The sequence below is a fragment of the Mesoplodon mirus genome, assembly GCF_964341445.2.
Source record: "Mesoplodon mirus genome assembly, chromosome: 1".
NCBI lineage: Eukaryota > Metazoa > Chordata > Mammalia > Artiodactyla > Ziphiidae > Mesoplodon > Mesoplodon mirus.
In genome coordinates, this window is record NC_138976.1 from 28,014,073 (window position 1) to 28,024,700 (window position 10,628).

General features: G+C 38.9%; 1 long non-coding RNA gene across 1 annotated transcript; it reads right to left on the bottom strand.

Moving 5' to 3' along the window:
* Window positions 1-9,686: 9,686 nt before the first annotated feature.
* On the bottom strand, window positions 9,687-10,620 carry LOC309813394. Its single transcript, XR_014295493.1, has 3 exons — window positions 10,552-10,620; window positions 10,282-10,441; window positions 9,687-9,739 (listed from the first exon to the last, which is right to left on the bottom strand). It is a non-coding gene; the product is annotated as an uncharacterized lncRNA (long non-coding RNA).
* Between the last annotated feature and the right edge of the window lie 8 nt (window positions 10,621-10,628).

The following is a 10,628-nucleotide window of genomic DNA, read 5'->3' on the forward strand; positions in this document are numbered from 1 at the left end:
CCCTGGTGGCACAGTGGTTGGGAGTCCGCCTGCCGATGCAGGGGACACGGGTTCGTGCCCCCGTCTGGGAAGATCCCACATGCCGCAGAGCGGCTGGGCCCTGTTAGCCATGGCCGCTGAGTCTGCGCGTCCGGAGCCTGTGCTCCGCAAGGGGAGAGGCCACAGCAGTGAGAGGCCCGCGTACCGCAAAATAATAATAATAATAATAATAATGATAATAATAAAATCAACTGCAGTCCCCACCTGATCAAGGCTACCTCAAATGGCAATACACACGGCTAGTATCCAGACTAGGATAGAGGATTATAAAGGATTATAATCCTTTATAAAGGATTATAAGATTATAAAGGAATGTATGGGATAAACCCAAACATCTTTGGTTTCTTAATCTTATAAGAAGATGAAAGTAGTTAAACTTAGACATGCTCAACAATTAATGTTTCATTATTTTATCTTATTTGGAAATGATCTGGATATTCAATAAACTTCCATCATTTAGCTTACTTTAGAAAAACTCTAAAGTTTTAAATTACCAAAAAGATTTGGAGAAACTATTTAAATAGACATATCATAAAACATAATTTCTTTTTTTAAAGACCTCAGAAGGATATTTTAAAATTGAAGTAACATTGGTTTAGAACATAATAAAAGTTTTATGTGTACAACATTATGTTTCAAATTTTGTATACACTTACAGTGCACCTACCACCAAAAGTTTTGTTTCTACCCATCACCATACGGTTGGTCCCCTTTACCCATTTCACTCTCCCTCTGGTAACCAGTACTTTGGCCTCGTTATTTATGAGTTTGTTTTTGTTTGGTTTGGTTTTATTTTACTTTTTAAATATTCCACATATGAGTGAAATCATACGGTATTTGTCATTCTCTGTCTGATTTATTTCACTTAGCCTAATATCCTCAAGGTCTATCCATGTCATAGCAAATGGCAAGATCTCAACTTTTTATAGCTGAGTAGTATTCCATTGTAAATATATATATATATATATATATATATATATATATATATATACAAAACATCATGAAAACATCATGAATGCTGTAATTTTATTGATATATAACTCACATGCCACAAGTCAAACCCAGACCAATTAACCCTAGAGGCAAAAAAGTCTCCATTATTGCTTTTATTAGCCCCTGAATATTAGCCCCCAGTTTTTACCTCATACTGTGTGGGCTCCAGTAACCCTACTGGTTTCCCTTTATTATGTTAAATTAACATTGCCTGGGGGCAGATTTACATGCCCTGTTTTATCATAGCAGGTGGGGAAAACATTCAACAGTTGAGACATAATGTCTATCTCCACAATATAATCAACCAAAAGAGATGCACCCATCTTATATAAAGCTATTCAGATAAACCAACTTTCTTATAAACTTCATCTCAATTCTATTAACTCTTACCCCCTTAACCTTAGCATCCATTAGGACCCCATTAACAAAGTCTTGGTCTCACAAGGAGCCCCGGAAACTTTTTCATCCCCTGGCAATTTTATCCATTCCTATATAAAAAGGCTCTGGGGTCTCTGGTGAGGGGTGGAGCCAAGGGACCCAGGCCTATTTGTCAATCTTTAACTTGATTAATTGGCCTAACTGTTGCCCCAAGCAATTGCTGGTCAGGTTTCTCAGTGTAATTTTATCTTCCAGCCTTTTAAATTTTTCTAAAGTGAAAGAGTAGACTTGTATCAACAACAATGACAAAATTAATCAGTTGATCTAAGGAAAAACAATGGAAAATTTTATTCAAGCCAAATTGATGATTATAACCTGAGAACAGTTCTCAGAAAGCTCAAAGCACAGTTACATAAGTGTTTGAGACAGAGGGTTGTACATTAAATGATGTATTATTGACAGTTTACACAATCCAGATCTAAAGAAAGTACAAAGCAAGGAGTGGGTCATGGGTCATCAAGCCCTTTACAAGATTAAGAAGGAAAATTATCTCCTAAAGAGTTGTGAGCCTAGATGAAATTAAGAAGAAATGTTATCTCCTCGGGAAGTCTGGTTAAAGCAGATGCACAACACACACTAAAGGGGAAGGAGGCCCAAACGTGAAAAGAAAAATTCTATGTTTAAATTTTTCTTGTCTTGCCAGAAAATAAGAGTTTTATTTCATCAATCGTTTGGGGCCCTTTAATGTTGGAGGACCAAAGGGTGTCCTTTTGGCTCATCCAACTTTAGGTAGTGCTGTATTCAAACCTTTGTTTTAATCCCATCAACGTCTGTTTTATCTATTCGATTTCTTAATGGCCATCTAAAGGCTTCCATTCTGCTGGGACAAGTCCTTTTAAAATTTTCCACCTGTTGGGAAGAGTCTCTTGACTTTCCTCTAAGTTTTTTATTCCCTTGTTAACAAACCTAATTAGCATTAACTTAATGTTTTTATTAACATATGTAAGACCCATTGAGGGGAAGGTGAGATCACAATTTCAAAAAGTCTTCCCAAACCATTTTGTTTGTTTGTTTAAAATAAGGGAGTTCCTAAGGTTAGCCATTATGTCTTTGTATCCACCTTTTAATTTGGTCTTTCCATAGGTACCAATAAGCAGTTATTTATGATGACAGCTCTCTAAAAATTTTCCAGTTTAGAAGTTAATTACAATTTAAAGGGTCCCTCATCTGGAGGATCTTAATAGCAACTCAAATCAACAACACACAAGAGGTGTCCCCACAAGAGAGTGCAAAGGATGTAGCCCTTACAAGATCTAGAAAGTTTACTCCCCTTCAAAAAAAGTCTGGAAAGTAAAAGGTCTTTGTTTTACAGGTGGATGCAATGAAGATTGAAATGACAAAGGGTCCCTTGGGGACTGGGACCCCTTATGACAAATTTTCCTGAGAGCTGGCATGGCCAGACAAAGAGACTGTCTGGAATCCCAGTGTATTTGATTGGCTGCCAAATGTACACCATATGCATACCTTTCAGATGCCAGAGACCAAAGAGAATTCTCTCACTGGTCAACAAACCAAAGAGGGTACCTCTTTCCTGAACAGGCTGAAGTTCAAGAAAACCCTGCTCCTTACAGCAAGGAGTTTATCAACCACCAGATAACACTCAGGATTATCAACCAATATGGGAGGTCTGAAACCCAGGAGAGATATACCCAGGTGTCTGGACTCCCTGAGGAGGTAGATGGGTACAAGGGGCCCTTGCTGGTACCAAGGCTCTGGATCCTCATAGAGCTCAGTTGAAGGAGAGAATCTGCTCAGTTCCCTTTATGGTCACCCAAACTGTCCACTGAAAGAAAAACATACAATCTAAAAGTTGCTTCAGTTTTACTGAGGGAACTTACTGAGGATGAGAGGCTGGGCAGCAGCTCTGAGGAACGGCTCCAAAGAGGTAGGGGAGGAGCCAGCATATATATGAATTTTGGGGGCTAGGAAATACATGTAGTCAAGCACATATCTTTGTAAAAGATTACTGCTAATCACAAAGAAAAGATATCTCAAGTTAATGAATTTAGTGCTTTTCTGTGTATGGGAAGATGCAAGAATCTGGGATTCTTGAAATTCTTCCTCAGATATGTATCTTAACTATCTAGGGACCCATTCCAAAGCACAAAATGCTTCATCCTGTTTTTCCATCTTGATTCCCTTCAGGGTGCACTGTTGTTGGGCAACTGCAGTGGGTTTTGACTTAACCCTTTGTATAACTGGATGATAAGTGACACCCTTTGTTCTTTCTTTGTTCACAGAGGTTTTAGTTCAATAAGTAAGGCATAACAACTTAATCCATATGAAGGGGAAAGGTTACCTACCAGACTATGCTTGGGAGGAAGAATAGGGAAGGGATGTCATCTGAACTCTCTCTCACCTGCTCCAAATAAGATCATGTGTCTCCTGCTTTATAAATGTCTCCAACAGGAAATATTATCATCATCCCACAGTAAAGATCAAGCAAACTGCAAATGTGAATGAGTCACTTGTGACAGGTAACACATCAGCTTAAATTCACAATAGTCAGTATGTGTATGTACAAGGTCAGAGTGTTTCCTGAGGTTCTGAGAAGGAGAAGAGAGAAGAGAGTTGGCTGAGGTATCACAGAGGTGACAGGAGTAGGAACACAGCTTTGAGGACTTTACAAGAGCTGGGATGCTGGAGGGAGTCTTGGCTGACTTCACAACTCTGTAGTAACTGTAACGTAGTTAGTCATCAGTGTTGTCAGCCTTATTCTTCCTCTGAGGTGGAGAAGGAGTGCCAATAAGGCAAGATTCTAAACATCCATGGGGTCCTGGACATATATTGATACTACTACTACAAGATCTCCTTTCAGCTAAGTTTGGCCACATGACTTCAAGCCCCAGAAATTTGTAACTGAATATATCCAAATGAATGTGAGTAACATCTTAATACATAGTTTGTTAGAATCAATGAATATTTAAATTGTATACTATGCCAGTTATATTGATATCAATTCTCCTTTATTGATCTCAGAATAATTTAAAAGATAATGAAAAAGACTAGAAATAAGTAATAATCATGAACCAACCACACAAGACGTATATATACAACTAAATAATAAATAGTATTTTTCAAACTTATGTACAGATTCCTGTCTAAAGGAAAATAAACTTCTCATGGACCACCTAGTGCTTACATAAATTATTTTTATTATAATGTTTGGTAAAAATATATCAACGTAATCTTGGTATAAATGCCTTACGCTTAAGCTATAAAACCAAAACATGTTTACAAATTCAATATAAATAAAGTCAAATAAGCTTCACCTGAACATTTGATGTGACACTTGATGTCATTTTGCTGAAATTAAGATCCTACCCAAAATGTGAATATGGTATGATATAGATTCTTTGGAGTTCAGTGATCCATCTCATAACTCTTGACTGTGCATTGGGGAAGATGCCTGACCTCTGTCCATGTGGATTCCCTTGAGACTCCTATAAACTCCAAGGGTGGGGACAGAGAGTTGTGCCTGGAAACCTGACTTCCCCAAATTTGTGCTTAGAGGGGTTGAACTGAACAAGCAAGCACAATTACCCTGGGCTGGGATAATGATTACTGCATTATAAAAAAAAACTTTTTGGGGGGGTGGTGAGAACATTTAAGTTCTTCTCTTTTAGTAAATTTTAATTATAAATATGGTTTAATTTTTTTCATGAAAATGAGCATATTATTCATATTGTCATGGTGTTTCATATTAGTACTATAAATTTAGATACGTTTTCCATTGTGAAGCTGTATCATTATTTAGCCAGCCATTCTTGATATGTACTGTAAAAATAATACATCTAATCCTGCTTGTTTTCATTCCAGGTTCACAAAGTAGCCTTCTGATTATCTATAAATGTGGCTTCATGCACACACCAGCTACAAGAAGAGAAATTAATAGCCAGAGAATAAAAACTCTTGTCTTGTTGAAATAATTAACAAAAGGGCATTTTTGTTAGAACATTACATAGAAGTTTGGATAATGAGTGTTTTCTTTACTCCCTGATCACCTTTGGGGGTCCTAAAACTCTAATCAGTTTTGTGTTTGCCCCAGAATAGGAAATAAGGTGACTTCACCTACATACCACCTGGAGAGATATCTTTACGTTAACCAGACCAGCCTTCCTTAGGGGATGCTTCCTTCTTGCATTGCATTTCAAGTTTTAACACTACCTTCATTGTCAGAGTTGGTGAGTTTCCGCAGCAAGAGTCTGGGACATGATCTGGAAAGTCTTAATCAAAGGAATAGAGATTTGAATTGGGCCTCAAAAGACAGATATGATTTAGATGGGTGACCCAGATGGGGCATGGTGATTAATAAATGAGGGTCACATCACACAAGCAAATTCAGCTGTCAACTTCTGAATGACAGTATATAAGGTGATTGGCATGGCCTGAAAACAAACATGGTGGGAAAATACATGTGGTGGGGAAAAAACACATGAGGAAGGGAATCCTCAGTATCATCATTCTCTTCAAAACATAATGAGATAAGAAAAGGGATAAAAGGAGTATATATTGAAAAGGAAGTAAGACAAATATTATTATTTGCAGATTATATGGTTGTTCTCCACCCAAAAAAAGGAAAAGGAATCCAAAAGAATCAACAAGAGAGTTTTATAAGACAACAAGTCAAAAGCTATATATATGTATATATATGTGTGTGTGTGTGTATATATATATATATATATATGCATACACATACACACGTATACATATATAATATAGCACTGTCCTATACAGCACTTATAAACAATTGGAAAATATAATTTAAAAAGTCTTATTCTCAATAGTAGAAAAACCTATGGACTACCTAGATATAAACCCAATAAGTAATGTGAAAGAGTTATAAGAAGAAAACCATGAAATTTTATTGAAACATAAAGGAAGACTTGAGAAAATGGAGAGATATGATATGTTCCTGGTTGAGAAGAATAAATATTAGAAAATGTTCATTTCTAAATTAGTCTATAAATATAATGCATTATATCAAAATCTCAATGGAATTTTGTTTGTAAAGTTTACAGATGGTTTTGATTCCCTGTTCCTGTCGTAGGCCCCATCTCCAAATACCGTCACATTGGGGGACACATACGAGTTTGAGGGGTGCACAATTTAGTCCATAGCACTGGGTTATTGGAAGTGTTGGGAAATGGGCTCTTCTTCCATTTTTATCTCTGCAGGGATAAAAACAGAGCCATAATTTCAGAGTAAAATACAATAATCTACATACAAACCATCATCTGAAGGGATCAAGGAAGTACCTATATGCTAGGAGTTAGACCACTTTTCAGCAAAGACACCACACTTTCTTTTGCAGAAGTGGGAGCCCCCGACCTCTGTCTCTTAGCAAGACTAAAGTGACATTCTTTCAACTCTCACAGCTCTAGGACCTCCAGCACTGATTACCCCTATCCTTTGCTCAACCAGTGGATGCCATGGTGTGCTGCCAACATCTTCCCCACTCCCCATTAGAACTGAAGAACTCATTTTCCCCAGCTGCTGGGAATGTTGGACGTTGACAGCGGTGAGTTGAGTTCCCCTCCAGAGTTTGCCCTTGGCTGAAGGAAGCCACCTCGTTCAAGCTCCTGCCCGCTTCCCCAGGCCACCCAATATCTACATCCAATGACTGATTGATGTAGGGGTATAAAAGCCTGGCCTCCCTGCCTCAATTCAGGGCAACTCTGAAAGGCTTTCCCAGTTCTAGAGCTACCCATCCTACCAGTAGAGGCCTTTGTTGTGACAGCAACACAGTCCAACTTCTCCTTCTCCCCAGCCCTGCTTCCTTTACTTCCCTTAGGTATTAAACCTCTTGCACACAAATCTCCATCTCAGAGTCTATTTCCTGAAGACTCCGATAAGGAACAATCTCTTGTTCCTATTTGGCTTTGCCCATGGCCTTTATGTATCCTTCCTTCACCCCTCTGCATTCTTTGAAATTCTTTCTGAGTGCCTTCTGGAATTCCTGATCAATCAGCAAAAATCTTTATACGAAGGTTTGAAACAGACAATTTTCTTTCAGTCCCTTGGATGTTAGAAGAGTTATATCTAGTTTACTCTTTTGGGGAGGGGTCTGTAATAGGCACCCAACCTTGATAGTTCCTGGGCTTTATCTCCTGCCCCACCTTGCCCTTCAAGGCCATGAAAACCTAAGTTCATATTTGCCCAGTGTGACAAATACTGTGCTGCTGGAAATGAAAATTCCAAAACTCACCTTTGTAATTATGCTCTGTACCCCCACCCTGATTAAGTACAGTACTCTCTGCAAGCAAAGTTTTACAAGAGGAACTGGGGGTGGAAGCATGCTGCCTGCTTCCACCTGGTGGCAGAACTGTATATTTAACGAAGACAGGCAGCAAGTCTGAAGACTTGGGTCCTTTGAGAAATATTCATCAACTAGGAAAAATCACTTGCAATCTTTATGACTCTGTTTGCTCCTTTAAAAAAAAGGACTATTACCATATTACTTAAATTATAATGTTGTTGATACAAGCAATTAGAACTTTTGAAGACAAGTAGTATAAAATAGCAAGTATTCTTATAGCACAGCAAATGTTCTGCCATTTAGTAGTGAGGGCCAAAATTATTTTTCCAGGGTTATTCTTTTTTTCTCTTGATTACGATTGTGAACATGTGGTAGCTGATCAGAAATTGGAAACATGGTCAATGAAAGAGGTCTCTGCCATCCTCCATTTCATCTATTCCATTTTCCCAAATCTCTAGGGTTAGGCTATCTCTTTGGATCAGGACAGGCTATTGGGAAGGTGTCAGATGACTGTGGCTTTTGCAAAAGATAGATCTCACCAGTAGCTGGAGAATCTGGTTATCTACATGGTGAGAATTGAAAGGTTCTATAAAGGTCTGCTTTCTTCTCAATATCTTCTCCAGCACTCTGAAGTGTGGGTGGAGTAGGGGTGTCCTAGCTGAGTTGATCTGGTGCCACTTCCCTGTTAAAAAAGAAATGACAGGCCCAAAATGGAGTCACCTGTGCTAAAAGGAAGAGTTAATACCTGACCTTACTGCAGTTACAGCCTTCTCCAAGAATGTAATCCTAACTGGTCAGTGTGGAACTTTCCGGTCAGCACCAATGAGGTAATCCTTTCCATCCTCCAAAAGGAAGATGAGGTAATCCTTTCCATCCTCCAAAAGGAAGATGAGGTAACCTGGCACATATATCCCCTTCATCCCATATAGATAGATTATCTAAGCCTGAAATAATCTTTATGTTTTGTTTTGTTTTTGACTTCCTTGTCTTACCTTTAAAAACCTCTCCCTTTCTATAGCCTTTCAGAGCTCCCCTCTACTTGCTAAGTGGGATGCTGCCCAATTCATGAATCGTTCAATAAAGCTAATTAGTCTTTAATATTTACTCAGAGTTTTGTTATTTAACATCCCTTAGATTCTCTTTCATCTCTGTGTTGGTTTCATTATCAAGCCTGGTAGCAAGAATGCTCCAACAGTTTCAGGCCTCACAAGAAATTCAGAAGATAAGTAAACTGCTTCAGTCCTAGTATTCCAAGCAATTCACCCTGATTAAACTATCCAATGCTTAGACTAGGACTTTGGCTTGGGGAATGGGACTTACTATTTAAATGAAGACAGTCCTTGGAGATGGAAGTGAAGTCAGCTTCTTTCGAGACATATAGAATGAAGGGGTCTAAATGGATATAAATAATCATATGAATAAAATCCTGGTTGTGTTCTATTAAGAAGGTGCGAGGGGAAATGGATGCTGAGTAGGCAATCAACAACGTTCACTTAGTATCAGGGATTGACTTAGCACAATACAACACACGGGTGATAATGTTCAAATGAAATTCAACTAGTGTCAGGGAATTGATAATGAATAGTGGTGATCACGGCAAACAGGAATAAAAGAACAACCCAATTCTAGGCAATGTGGCCATGCAAGAATATAAACCCAATGTTACTAGATCTTCAACATTTTCAAGAGAAGTTGGTAATCTGGATTTTTATGTAAAATATCTTATTTTAAATGTTGGCAACGAAGTCAGTTTTTGTTTTTAACCATACAAGGCAGCCGATACCGTCCAAAATAAGCAAAGCGTACCTGTTGGCCACATACAGCCTGTGAACCTCAAGTTTACAAACGTTGGGCTAGAATCGTTGCTTGCCATTCAGTGGCTCTGTGGATGCAAGGCTTGCCGAGAGCAGAGCCGAGTAGCCAAAGGAGGGAAGTCAGAGAGTGTCATTATTTCATACAATGCTTTTCCGTGGTGGGTCCCCAAACACGGTTCTCAGGCTTCTGCTTCACCTAACAAAACGTGAAGTCCATTTGGAGCCAGTTACTTCTTTCTAGGTTAGGCAAAGTGTGATAGTACCAGGAACAGTGAACACTTGTATCCCACTGTTTACGTTCTGACGTTATTAGGTAGTTTTTCATAGCTCTGCGAGGCATACAGCTTTTTATCGATACATTACATTGATTACCTTATTATTAAAACACAGACATTTAGTTTAATTGAGCGGGAAATAGCAGTTTGTTATTAACTATAAAAATCAATGCTTAATTAGCTTAAAATAGGCTAGTGTTGAGATCAGAAACTACTTATTGATTTACGTTTATCTTTTCCCTGCTCAATTTCTGCTTCAAAAGAAGCACAAAAGCAATTGTCAATCCCGTTTGCACATTAGAATCTCGTGCGGGTGCGGGAGGGTTGGGGAAATGCTTTTTTAAATAGTGTGGATGCTCAGGCCCTACCCTAGAGGGAAGAGAACTACCCGAGTGACTCTAATGTGTAGACAGAGCTTTTACACATTTCCCTGTAAGAAAAGTCTACAAGCTCCGAAACCTACCTAATCTCTTGGGTTTTCTCCAGAACCCTTCATTTCAGCAAGAAGGGGCTAGAAGTAATACTTTCCCCAAGTGTCTGAAAACTAGTTCTTCCCCCTGGAGATTGACGGGGCCATCAGCCAATCGGCAGTCTAAGGAGAACCAATTGAGTCTCGGTAGAACCTATAATAGGCAACAAAAAAACAGGCACTTTAAATAAACAGGCACTTCGTCTCAGTAGAAAAAGCAGGTCGCAGTAGCAATGGCCAACAAGAGGAAAAAAGCAGAGGCACCCCCTCCGGCGTCAGCGAGGCCTCGGGACACCCGGAGATCTGAGCTGCCGCCGGATCCCCAAGCGTTGCTAGAGAGA